General features: G+C 44.9%; 1 protein-coding gene across 3 annotated transcripts in view; it reads right to left on the bottom strand.

The window, feature by feature from the left end:
- The window catches only part of PAPOLG (poly(A) polymerase gamma), a 65,504-nt gene extending 51,902 nt beyond the window's left edge, over positions 1–13,602 (bottom strand). For all 3 annotated transcript variants that reach the window (XM_080407924.1, XM_080407925.1, XM_080407923.1), the window contains exon 1: positions 1–13,602. This exon is cut by the window's left edge. The gene's annotated coding sequence lies outside the window, so the exon portion shown is untranslated.

Here is a 13,602-nt window from a genome sequence, read left to right as displayed (position 1 = left end):
CAGCAAACGAGAAGGTCAGGGACATGGGGACATGTTCCTGCACTGTGCTGACTTGCCTTGGCAAGAATATACCACAAGGTAGAAAGATAAAAGAAGAAATGGCAAGTGCTGCGCTTGTGGTTGAAGGCAGCTAGACCTGCTGACGGGTACCTGAGCACTGAGAAGAGTTTTCAACACGATTGTATTTCGCTCTGGTTTCTTCTGGATTCAGGTTGCACCCTGGCCATAGACTCCAGGGGGGAAGAGGACTAATCAACCAGCAGCTAGAGGCTCTCACTAGCGCCTTGCATAGCTGCTTCCCCAGGACCGAATGAGGTCTGGGAGAAGGGAGATGTGGTGAGCACCAGTGTGTGTCCATCACTGTCAACCTACAGCAAAACATTCGCCATAAAAAGACAGGCTCGATACATATTTTAAGATCTATAGTTGTTAAATTGTGATTTAGTTGTTATATTGTTATCTGCAGTCTCAGCTGTTACTCGAGCAGCAGAAAAGGTTTCAGAGACTGTCTGCTTTGAGCTACTCGTTACAGGCCTCACTTTCAGCTGTTAGGTTATAAACAGTTTTAAACTTCTGCTTTTCCCATGTGCTTTTCAGACACCATCCTCTGACCTACATTTCACCCCGTCCTGTACTCCTTTCTCCCACCTCTCTGAATTTTGAGAGTGCTGAGATCAGCCCTTTATTTTTGCCAGTACTTTTTAGGTTTAAATTCTAACAACAGAAAATAGAACTCAGTTTAATGTAGTTTCCTTCTATTTTTCTTGATGCATTTGCCAAGAGACTCAAACTTTCAAAGAAAAGCAACCTGCAAAAGCCAGTTATTGGCCTGTTTCTTTGGTTGGTTCAAATAGTTCCAGAGTTTCTTGAGTTTTTCTGCTAAGCTATGCAGATACGAACATTCCTCCCTCAGTCTGAGCATGTACAGACCTCTCGGTGGTGGAGCATGATGGAATCTGTGTGATGCACAGTAATTCATTCCAGTCGCAAGTGTCATTAACAGCAAAAGTGTCTTACAGTTTTCGCCAGACAGGCCTCAAATAGTTTAAACTTTAAAATGCAGATGTTTTGGTTTTGTTTTCCTGAAATAGCATCTGCTTTACTTTGTTCCTCAGATGTTCATGGGTTTAATAATGCAGGGATCTGTCTAAATTAGTGAGCTAAAAGTAATCTGGTGCAGAATACCTATCTGTACTTTTAGGTTTGATCTGTAAGCTAATGTGTAAATGTAAAACTATCCTTCCTTCAGTCTACAATAGCACTGCTACTGACGTTGATGGAAGGAGTTCACAAAGATGTCTTAGTGTGCTCGCTATTTTAGTGATAATCCTGTTTCCTTGCTGTTTAGAGCTTCGTTACAGCCCTGTTCTGTAGGAAAATGTGCCCTCTTTTACGACCAATGTATATTTCCCTTCCTTTCTTCTGTTTCTTTTCCTTTATATTCTTTCTTTCCCTGCAGCAGCTCCAAATCCCACTCTCTTTGCTATTCACCACTGTCCCATTTTTTTTTCTGTTACAATGCTCTCAGCAGAACCGCTGATGCTGACCTCTTATGTGCCATTGTTATGCTTTGGTACTAACATCCCAAGGTAGGTGAGAGAGTTTTCATTTCTTGGTTGTTATTTGAGATTCTGACTTGGGTAGGTTTCATTGTCTTGGTTAAACCTCTGGGCATGAGCTGAAGATTCTCTTTCACAGTCAAACAGCAGAAAAAAGTTCAGACATCATAGAACTGGGATATGCCGTTCAGGCTCAAAAAATACATCAAGTAGGAAGAACGGAGCTCCTGGCTTTGAATTTAGTGTGTCAGTGGTGTGGGGCTTAGATTGATGATGTCTCAGCCTTATTATTCTCCTGCCCTTTTTGGTAGTGGCCATGTTACTGCTCTTGATCTTCTTGATAGAAGAGCTTGAGGTTTAGTCAAACTCTGACCTCTGTCAGTGTCATTTCTAGATTAGATTAGAGATTAGGTTTATCATCATTTTTATTTATTTTCTTATTCCATGCTTCTCCGGGCTCCACACGTTAGACCCTACTGACTGCCAGCTTCTTTGAGATCAATTTCAAACCTGTAGCTGATTCTGTGTTGTCTGAGCAGCTGCTCACTTTCAGTCAACAATTACCCAGAATTTTCTGGGATATACATCCCTGTCTGTTCCAAAATCTGAACCCTTTTCCTTTCAGCAACTTAGAAGAGAGTGGAAGGTGAAAGGAAAAAAGAAAAGTGTGCGAGATCTACGAGTTTTTGTCAATGCTTATAGAGCTGCTTCCCCATACTGAATTTTTCTAAATGAGTTGCCCAAATCTTTGGCTTAAACCTTTGCTTACATCCAAGAAACAAGTTTTCTGTGTCTGTTACATTATGATAAATCTGAATACCCATTTCTGGTGTCCAGCTCTCAAAACCTTGATTCTTTTTAAAGAATCTTTGGAAAACAGAATAATTACCTGTTTCAGTAGTATGTAAATCTCTGGCTTTTGTTGCTTGGATTTGTAGGTGAGAAAATATGGGTTTGGATCGTAGGTACCAGATGCAAGGATACAAGGGTAAGTTTATTAATAGGACTTGTATGTATCATACAACAAGGTGAGCTCACATAAGCCATGATTCAGCGTGGTACATGAAACATCTAGATAACCTTAAGCAACAGACTGATTTCAATTAGATCCTTATCAGAGTTACACTAGTCCATTTAAGGAGTAGAAGCAACAGCATGTAACTCCTGTGACACAGATTTCACAAACTGAATAATTCGTAATTAATATTATGCAGAATTGTAAGGGGTAGAGCAGTGCACAGATACTCTGTGGTCTCCTCTCTGCACGAAATACTTGATACTTACAGTGAACCTTTAATGACTGGTCCATAGCCCACAAATGTAAGTGAAACTGAAAAAGATTCAAAGAAATTGGGAATGCTAATTAACTACCTACAGCATAAAATGGGTTGCTTAAAGTAAGGTTTTGTGTTTTCTGTCAGTTAACTAATCTCAAAGATGTCATCTTAGGCTGGCATGTGTATATAAATGTGAGGGCATAAAAGCTGAAACTTAATGTGATTTTTTTTTTTTAAATCCGAATAATTTAACAAATATAAACCTTTATGTGGAGGTAGAAACACTGGTGCAAAAGTGCCCTGTTTCCATGTTACCCATCCTTATTCCTTCATAGGAATATCTGAAAGGGACTGATGTCCCTTAGCAATGCCATGCCGTGGCGAGGTGCCCTCTCCCTGTTCCCTCCATGCAGGCCAAAGGCAATACTGCTGATTGCTGCCCAAGGTGGCTGGCAGAGCCATAGAGGCAGCAGAGGCATCGGCACCAAAAGCCTCTCATCTGCTTCAAGCTCAAGTAGCCTGTCTAGCTTAACCAGTTCAAACAGCTGGCTTGAACTCACCCGGCTGACTCTGACATGCATCAGAAAGTGAGTATCTGATCTCTTCCGCTGGCAGAAGAGTGGATGGGGAGGAACAGTTCACAGCAGCACTGTCCTCAGTTGGATTGTGAAGAACTTATCTGTCAATGGCCTAACTGTCTTCACAGGGTCTTTTGTAATACAATTAAAGCACTACCTGTTGTGTGTGGACATGGCTGAACACAGAGAAATAGAGCTGCATCAGTCATAGCCACATCTGTAGGGAGAAAGATATTTCTGGATTGGACAGCTGTACTGTTAGAAAAAAAAAAGTGAGAGCTCACTTTCTTTCTAAAACTAACCCCTCCTTTCCACCCCCTGCAACTCTCTGGTTCAAGCTGGTTTTCAGTAGATTATCTGCAGAGTCCCTACCTTAATCCCTTTTTCTTCTGTGGTTAGCTTTCAGCTTTACAGATAACATTGAGAAACAAGCCACCATAGAAGTAGTAGAGTGGCCCAGGAATTTTTCTGATGTCCTGGGATGTTCCAAGTCAGCTTGATACAAGGTATACAGAGAACAGAGGCAGCCACCACGCTACGTGTTTTGGCTGTGAGTGAGGCGACAAGATTTCCTGCTGTCCTCAGAAGGGAAGCGGTTTTGAGAATGTACAAGAAGCTTTGTTTTGGAGGTTACTAGCCTACCACAATCCACTTCCCTCTACAGATGATCAGAATGAAGGGGGAGATTGGTGAAGACTTGCTTTATCCTACAGGACAGAGCAAGCTCCCTTTCCCTCTGTTTCACAACCAACTGTGATTCATCCAGCCATGTTTGCTTTCTTATGTTTCATAGAATGGATGTATTTCATGCTGAACTGTATTCAGAACTGAGTTCAAAGCAACTACATTTGATGGGATTGATTACTGGTAAACGAACCTTTTTCTGTTCCACTACTAAAGCTCAGCGTGTCATAGTTATTTCTTTTTCATTTTGGAAAGACTAGCTCTTTTTCTCAGGCAGGAAACAAAAGCTTGTGGTACAGAACATATTTCTTGGAGCCTTGACTCTATAAATAACTCTTCTATAAAGCACCTAAGATATGCCAAAATACCAGGTCTAATGTGAGCCATGGAGGAAGTTTATGCAGAGCTGCTTAGTAATTTGACATTTGCGTCAATGCTCAGTGTGCTGCTTCACTCCACAATATATCAGCAGAGAAGCCACGCAATTTTAAGTGCAGTATGACTGCACATTCTTAACTTTGCTGTGTTCACAGCAGGACTAGGGTTGTATTTCTGAACCTGGGTTCAGAGGGACATTTTAACCTTTCTAGGTGTGTACCTTCACTGAAGTTATAGCAAAAGGTTGAATAAGATGTAGTGTTACTATGCTGGACTGAAAAAAAGTTAAAATGTATACCTATGTCACTATCCAGCAGCCACCAGGATAAAGGAAGTTGTGTTCCAGTTGATGCATGCAACAGCATCCTGTGGCGGAGAGAAGTGGTGACTGCACTTCTTTGCCTTTTGGGCTAGCTGCCTTCAGGTATTTTCTATCAGAATCCGTCTTCAAAACATTTCTTGTCTTCCATCCTCCTCTGAAGTCTCCTTTGTCTTCAGGCTAGTTATTCTTCAGGAAGTTCTTCAAGTTTCAGAAAACACCCAGGGGATAGTTGGCGAATCCACTGGAACTGAGGAAAGCTGAAATCATGACTTTGCAATATATTTCTGAGAAACTAACTTTAAGGACTTATTCATCCCTACTGCCTGTGTCTGGAACTTGATCCGGTAAGCATAAATGACATACAAGCAATGGAGAAAAGGTTGTACGCAGAAGAAGTGCATTTTTTCTCTTTTCTTCTTTTAAAAAATAGTTGTATCTGAGACTCGAAATCACTGATACCACTGCAGGGTCACCTCAGATGTTTTTGGTGTCCTGATGTATTTTTCTTTAAAAGCTTAAGTTTTTGGAGGATAGATGCTTAGCACAGTTTTGTTTCTTAGCTCAGGAAAATGAGACCTCCAAAATCACTTATCACTGTGTTCAGCTGCTCTTTTTGTTTTACCTGCTGTTAAAAAACTGTGTAATGTGGACTGGTTGTACCTAAATAGTCAATAACATTTTCATTATTAGTTTAATTATCAGTTTATTGTGGCTGTCATGAAAACACCAAAGCAATGAGTCCTGTGTCATGCTGCCAAGGAAAGGCAGGGCCTTACAGGATGAGTTAATGGGGGGGTGAAGGTGAGAGAGGACCTTCTGGGCATGTGGCTGTTTGTGTGTGACAGTAGTGATGGCTTACTAGCAGAACTGAGGGTGCTGGGGCTGTATGCGAAAAAACAAGGGTGAGTGGGGAGGAGAAGCTGGAAGCTCAGAACAAGGCATTTGAAGATGATGTGATGAAACAGTAGGGGATGTTAGAGGAAATCAAAGCACAGAGTAAAATGGCTGGGGCAAAAAGCAAGGAACATTACCTCTGTAATCTGTGTGGGGTGGAAAGGACCAAGAAGATCCCAGAGGGAAAAGGTGGGCAGAAAGAAGGGTTATTGTGTTACTCTGCCTGGAAATAGGTGATTAATATTTTATTATCTGAAACTAATTACTGTAGAAGAGCCTAAAAGGACAGAAGTTGCTTGACTAAATGTGGATGCCTGCCTTGCAGGTATTGATACCTCAGCTTATTTAAATTTCCTGTATAGTAGATGGGGGGGGGGGGGGGGGGGGGGAGGGGAATTTTCTTTCCGTTAGGTTGAGTTACATATCCAAGACTTGGGGTTTTTTTCCCATGGTTTCTAAAGGGAATCTAGAAGTAGCACAGACGTGGGTGGGCTGCTTCTGTATATATACCCATAAATATGTGTGTAAGTGTATACATGTACACTTATGTGAATATCTGAAGCGTGGTGAGATGAAGGGCCCAAACCCTCAATCTTACCTGTGAAAAGAAGGCAGCATGAGTCCTGTGATAATGTTTGCTCGAGCACCTTTGTACCCTGGCCGCAACTCAAAATGATGGTATGGGCAGAGAGTACTTGTGCCCTGTCTGTCAACAGCACCGAGTGGCGTACAACCCGTTGGTGAGTGTACAGAGGAATGTCTTGGGGCCTACCAGCCATTGTCATAAATGCATTGGGTTTCTAAGGGCAGGGCCTTTACAAAACTCTGTAATAGTTCTGTGCTTTTTAAAATTTCTTCTTCATTCACCAGGTTCTGTTATGCACAGTGTCCTATAAATTGGTGGTCAGTTTATGGTACCAGGTTGTTTTGTTTGGCAGTACTTAAACGTAAGCAGAGTTCTTCTGAAAATAGGATAACAACGCAAAGGTTACCTAGCTCCTTTAAATAGGTGGCTACTCGGACCCAGATTTCACAAGGAGCCTGCAGTGTACCTGAAAACTAGAAAGCGAGTGTCTCTAGTTGATAAAACCAAAACTGGAGGAACACAACACTCTGGTGACTGTAATAGCATGACTGTATTGTGTAATAACTATAATAGTGACAGTATCTGAAAGTGTAACCTTTAATTACTCTGCCTGTTTTTCCAAACTCTTTAGGAAGGAAAAATAACACCCATTTCACACATGTTGTGAAAATTAGATTTCCTCACAGACAAGAATGTAGGAATGTCTCTTCTAACCCAATATTTTTGTCTCTAAGGGTGACCAATAGCTGATGCATAAGGGAGAAAAGATAGTGTGGCAAGCAGAGGGGGACACTGTCTGGATTATAATTTCCTGCTTTCAGCTGTTTGTAGATTGGAATTTTCTGACTCTGAGTTTGCTTTCAAAGCATCTTCTGTAATAGTCCAGAATGGTGCTTTCCCTTAATAATGTATTTATCTGCTTTAAGATTGCTTCTGTCTTCTGGCATCTAGGTCTTCCTATTCAGTTTGGTGTTACCTGCAGTGCATTCTACTTTACTTTAGGAGCCTAACAGCCATTTTCAAGAAGTGATGTAAGAAACCAGGTCTTTTGAAAGTCATTGGCTATTATTGATAATGAGAGTTGAGTTCTGTAGCAATTTTTGGAAAAATATTGCCAGAATCAGTGTGGGGTTTTGGAAATGAAGGTAGTGAATCCATCTGAACGCTGGTTTGTGTTTGGGGAGGGGGGGAAGACAGTAGAAATGGGATATGTTTAACTTGAAGTTATCCAGGATTTAAGTAGAGAATTTGCCATGTGACACTAGAGAACTGAAATAAGATGGGCAAAGTAAATCCTCACTGTTCTTAATGCAGGAGGTGTTTGCAAGTGCCACTTTGCAGAGCTTTTGCATCAATCTGCAACACATCTTTGACCTGGCACAAAGAATCCTGCCATCTCCAGGAGAGCAGTGATGACATGGAGGGGACAGAGGGTCACAATCTGATGAAAAAAACGTCATAACTGGCAAGTTTGCAACATCAGAACCTGCTGGTTGCAAAGGAAAAAAGCACAGGCAATAAGGACACATTAGCAGCACATACCTCTTACAGGAGCCAAGTTACCACTAACTTCTGCCATGGACAGTATCCCAATTGCTGATCAAACTCTGACTTACCTGCCCTATCTAGAAGCCTTTATTTTTTTCCACAGAGGACAGCCAATAGACCATATTAGTGAGTATAGCAGATATCAGATGGTCTCTCCAGCAAAACTCTGGCCTGCTGTACCTCTGCCTCTGTTACAGGCAGAAATGTTAGTTTCTTTAACTTTTTTAGGTGGTGGTTGTTGGGTGTGTATGTATGCCTGCTGTTCCCCTTTTTGTACTGACTTCTCTCCTAGCGCTTGTTAAAAGTAGCACTGAAATCAGTCCAGGTCCCTCAACTTCTCCCGAGGGAGGATGTGGAGTGAGGTGAAAGTGTCTACCACAAGTACATAATTTTCTTTTCACTTCATTGTTCCTTCTCCATCTGACTTGGCAGGTGTGCTGAGCGGGAATGGTGTGCAAATCGATCCCGAGGCAATCAATGACACGGCAGCTGGCCAGAGCTGAACACCAATGCGTTGATCGCCTCCAAATCAATTCACACACTGCTCTTGCTCAGGTTACCTGCCATTTCAGAAGGAGGGAGGGATGGGGAAGTGAGAAGAAAATTGCACAAAAAGTATTCCGGGACCTTTCTAAATAGGCCACTTACTTGCAATCCTTCCTCTCTTGTACGTGCATTTATACTAGATGTAAGTATGTGATAAGGCTACAATGCAATGCCTTGTTTGACTTAGATGCCGCTCAAAGGGAACAGAGCAGGGCCCTGGAGAATGACTGGCAAATTGTGTGGAAGGGACGGAGCAGTCCTGCATCTTCACTGTTTTCCACCTTGTGTGTTAGGTATTTAATCTAGTCAAGCATTACTGCTTGGATGCGTGCAAGCTTAAATAATCATGCAGGGCACTGTGCCACGGGGAACTGTGGCTCCTAATTTCTGAACACTCTTCAAGGTGAATGTGTTTTGTTTTGCTTTAATAAGCCAGAAGTTGTGCATGTCGAAAGTGCCTTTTGTACAAAGATCTCAATTTACTTGGCAAACTTCCATGCATTAAGTCTCCCTGCTTTGCTGTCAAGGAGTGAGGTATTGCTATCTCCATTAAGAGCAAGTGAGCCAGGAATAAATGCCTATCCTCTTCACGTTGCTACTGCTTCCTTTCATTTTCCTTTCTTCACATGGATACTGGCCCTTAATTTAGAGTGTAGATTGTTGGGGCCAGAGATGGTTCTGGCTTCAACAGAACTGGGATGGTACCTCATCCCCATGTCAACACAAGGGCCTCTCCCTTTTTCTTCTCCTGCAAGTGGCTGGCTGTTACCCAAGTCAGTGCTGTCTTTAGGGATTCTCTGGTCTGTGCCACAGTTGCCATGGTCCCTAGGGAAGCAGTCAGCAAATAATTTAGGGGTAGGACCACCCAGCAGCCCCTTTTCCTTGCCTGTCACTGACATGAGACCCTGGCAAAAGGCAGTCTTGCGTGGGAGCTCGGATACGTATACACAGAGGATAATCCAGCAGGGAACTCAGTCTTACACAAAGGTAGCCATGAATCGCGTCCTTTGGCTTCATATGCGCTACATGTTGACTGGGGGGGATAAATGCAGCTGGCTGAGTTGATTGCTTAAAGCAATGCTGAAAGGCAATGGCAGATCTGTGAAAAGACTTGAATATCATAGGCTCCAGCTCATGCCTTTTCTTCGTACAATAACACCAGTGTTGTATGATTAAATATGTTCAGAGACCACCACTGTGTAGGGCTCTCTGTGTGTCCTCTTACAGTTTAGGGTACCGCGAGGCCCATGTGGCATAGGAGCTGTATTCCTCTTACAGCAGAAGGTAGTAACAGTGTACTCAAAACAGGTATGGCCACGTCAATAAGGAAGAGCTAGTATTCATTTCTTTTATTAGCCGTTAATTTTAAGGAGTGCTGATGTGCTTGTCTGTTTTCAGTAGTCCAACTGCAGCTAATCGTAACAAGAAGTAAATATTGGCCACTGCCTTAGGAACACATCAGATCACAAGCAATTTGTGGCAGAAGTTGTCTTTTTGCTCGGCACCTGATGTCATGAAGCCTTATTTCTAGCTGGGGAACAAGAGTTCAAAGGTTGCCTGTCACACATCCCCTCCTGCTCCCAGATAAAGCTGGCAGGTGGAGGCAGGCAGCTGACTGTATGGCAGAGCCCAGTGGTGAGCTGTGGCCAATTGCAAAGTATTCAGAGTGCCATGGGGGAGGTCTAAGAAGAATTAAGTGTCTGAAACAGCATAAGCATGCTATTTCTTGTTTTTCTTTTTGAGAATGGTGTACTCTGTTGCTTTATGTGAAGTTTAAGAGCATAGAAGAATATCTGCTGTTTGTAATCGAGAGTTATGGTGGTTTTTTAAAAAAATTACATTTGGTAGTCTTCTATATGCCCTTAAAGTTTTAAATCTGTAAATGAGGTGTATATTTAAGGCAGGCATTGCTTTGAATTGATAGGCTGCACTAGAAATGGGCCATCTTCACAAACATTGTGTGGGTAGTTTCAAAGTTTGTGAATAGAAAAGACTTCCAAGAGTCCAAATACCGTAGTTACACAATGTGTAGGAGCAGTGCCTGTACTGTGGTGTTGAAGTTAAGGAGACGGAGCAAGCTAATGGAGTGCTTTACTTGTCTGGTACTTGGAGTGATGCTTTTCATCTGTAACTGATACCTCTGAATCCCAGACGGATAGATGTCACCTGCTCAGCATGGGTAGCAGCTGAATGCGCAGAGGGTTAGCGATAGGCTGCTGAGCTTTCAGAGCCATCTAGAACTTTTTTTTGGTGTTGGCATTCATGAGAGAATCCTGTTTATCACCACTACATCTCTGCACAGGGCTGGCTGGCATTATCTGGAAAGGGGGCTACCATGGTGATGCTTTGAGTTGCATGCCAGGTTCCATGTTCACTATAAGTATGGGAAGTATAAAATAGCCATATATATGGCTTATGGAGGCTCCCAGCCCTTGGAATGCTCATGCAATAGACCCGTTGGAGCTGGAGTCCCAAAGAGTCTGGAGAGGGATGGTTGTCTTACTAGGCTAAGAGTCTGGAGATGCTAACGGTCATGGAAATCTAGGATGGGTGGCATGACCAAAGAAAGGTTCTCACAATTGCCTAGTTGTTGGTACTCTTGTTCAACGCTCCAGTATGCTTCACGTGTTGTGATAGGGAAATAAAGATGGACACCTTTAAAATCTTAGGAATCATTCTTGAGGAGTCTTGTGTCATGAGACTTGCCCACATCTGACTTTTATCCAGATAAGTCAGGCTCTAGGGCACGTGTGCATGTTGAAATGTAACCTGGACCATTATCACTCTGAGCTGCCCAGCTCTGGTCCCCCAGAAAAGACTGTGGACCTTTACTGAGCAGCCTAGTGTTGTCTGGAGATGGGCCAAAGTCAGAGCATGTTGAAATCTTGTCTTCTGGCCCCCTCTGGCTCTCAGGGGCTTGAGCTGCTTTCCTGGGGTCTGAGGAACACTGGTACTGAGGAACAGCTTGCCCAACAATAGAGCTATTTACTGTAACTCCAGCATTGCGGGCTGCTATGGGTCGCCCCTCAGAAGTGGGGGACTCCTGTGGATGCTGAATCTAAGCTTTGGAGGTGCTGTCATGGCAGGGAAAAAGCACCATCTAGGCAACACAGGCATGGTATTTTTTCCAGTAGAGATACTGATGGGGTTTTTAACCAATGTTGGCTTTGTGAGACTTAATTTTTTACAATAATCTTCTAAGATAAGTATTTTCTTGAACTTGAGCCCTTCAGTTATGGCTTTTGTTGGGATCAGAAGGTCTGTTTGGTGTATTTTCCCGTCCCTAGGGTGTGGCAACGTAAGATAGCAAGACATACTGATTGCTACCTTCTGATCACACCCTTAACCGTTCCCATGTTTGGCTGTTACTTAGAAGTAAAAGCCCAGATTAGTTGTGGTGGGCTTTTCTTTTTGATCCTGGACAAGATGTATTTCTTTCTTCTTGAATGTGGTTCCTCTGCTGTCCCACTAACACACTTGGCTCCGACCCAGAAAGGCATCTGTATTCTTCTCTACCTCTTCTGTGGCCTGATGGAGCCTTTCCTCTTGCAGCCCTTTAGTGAACGATGGCAGGAGGCAGGCAAGGAAGAAATGAAAGGAGAATGGCGGGGGCGGAGGAGGGAAAAGAAAAGCCTGATAAACTTATAATGTTCAAGTTCTGACTTTGGCCTCTAATTTCTTCAGCTGGGAGCTGGTCCTTGAACCCTCTGTAGCTCCTGGCTTCTCTCATTATTTCCCCCCCAGGGCCTCTCAGCTTAAATTGCCACATTTCATTTGTCTCGCTCAATCTGAGCACTGACACAGAATGGAAATGCAATGCCACCTGACCCGGCTGACCGATAATGGCTGGGAAAATTGTACATTCATGCCCATAATCAGACTGAAGAGATGCAAGGAAATAAAACTTCACCTGCTGCAATCCCAATTATTTCTTGGTCTTATAACCTGGCATGGGAGGGTACGCTAACTTTAACGGTCTTGCATGGTGCAGGCGGCGGCTCCTGCGTGCTGATGTGTGAGAGCTGTCGGGGTAAATGTGGGTGGCTGGGGGAGCGCATTGCATGGACGTTCTGTGGGCCCCTTCCACGCGTGTTTCCAGGGCAGTCTTCCTTGTGGGCACATCCTTCCGAGGGTGCTGTGGGATGGAGGGCTGGCCTTGGGCGCTTCTTCCCAGCAGTGCCAAGCTGTGGAGCGCAGCAGGGTTACAGCTGGGGCCTGGAGAGACCCGTTTGATCTGCTGGTGTTCACTTGGAGGGGGGTTGCGGTTCTGAACCCAGGGTGGGAAATGTCCCCGGGCTCCCCGAGCCCAGCCGTGGCTATTGCACCGTGAGGTACACCCCGACTCCGTACCAGTTCCTCGGGCCAGCGAAGGGGAGAGGCTGAACTGCCACGTAACTGAGCAGTGTCGGTATGCCTCCCGGTGCCGTTACGCTCCTACGGCAGCCAAAGGAAGCGGCGGGGGGTGGAAGAACTTTGTGCCCGGATTTACAGCCTTCACCTTGTCCATCCGTGTCGTCCTTCAGCATCATCCAGCCGGAGGGGGAAACCCCTCCGCGGTGCGAGCAGTAGCGAGGGGCCCGCTGCTCGGGCTGACGAGCCCCCGCATCCCGCCGCAGGCCAGCGGCCCGGGGCGGCAGGCGCTGGGTGACGGGGCGCCCGGCGGCGCGGGGGGCAGCGCGGGGCCGGCAGCGCCGCTCTCTGGCCTCACGGGGGCGCCGCCTGCCCGCGGACGCGGCGGCCGCGGCGGGACAAAAGGCGGCGGCACCGCCCCGGGCTGGGGCCGGCCGGGGGCCGGGGCAGGGCGGGCCCGCGGAGCGGCTCTGCCGGCCGGAGAGTGCCTGGCGGTGGCGGAGGCTTCCCGGTGATTCATGCCCGCCGTTTGCAGCTGGCTGGTTACATTATTGAACCCTCCCGCCGGAGGAAAACCCCGAGAGGGACGGAATTTTTTCAAGAGCAGACGAGCGTGATGCTTTTGGGCAGGATCCCATCAGCAGCTGCTTTGCCAGGCCGGAGTGGGCCGGGGAGGGAAATCGCTTGTACTTTCGTTCCCCTCTTTGATCCCAGCCGGTATGTAAAAGAATTGCAATTACGCTTAGGCAGCACCTTTTACCCCCCAAGCATCCAAATTCAAATGTAAACCTGAAGATCAGCTTTTTTCCTTTTACTTTTTTTCTCCCCCCCCTCCCCCCGTTTTTTTGGTGTTTTTTGTTTTTTGTTTTTTTTTTTGTTT

This window comes from Falco punctatus (assembly GCF_963210335.1).
Source record: "Falco punctatus genome assembly, chromosome: 12".
Taxonomy (NCBI): domain Eukaryota; kingdom Metazoa; phylum Chordata; class Aves; order Falconiformes; family Falconidae; genus Falco; species Falco punctatus.
This window is presented reverse-complemented; position numbering and strand designations above follow the sequence as displayed.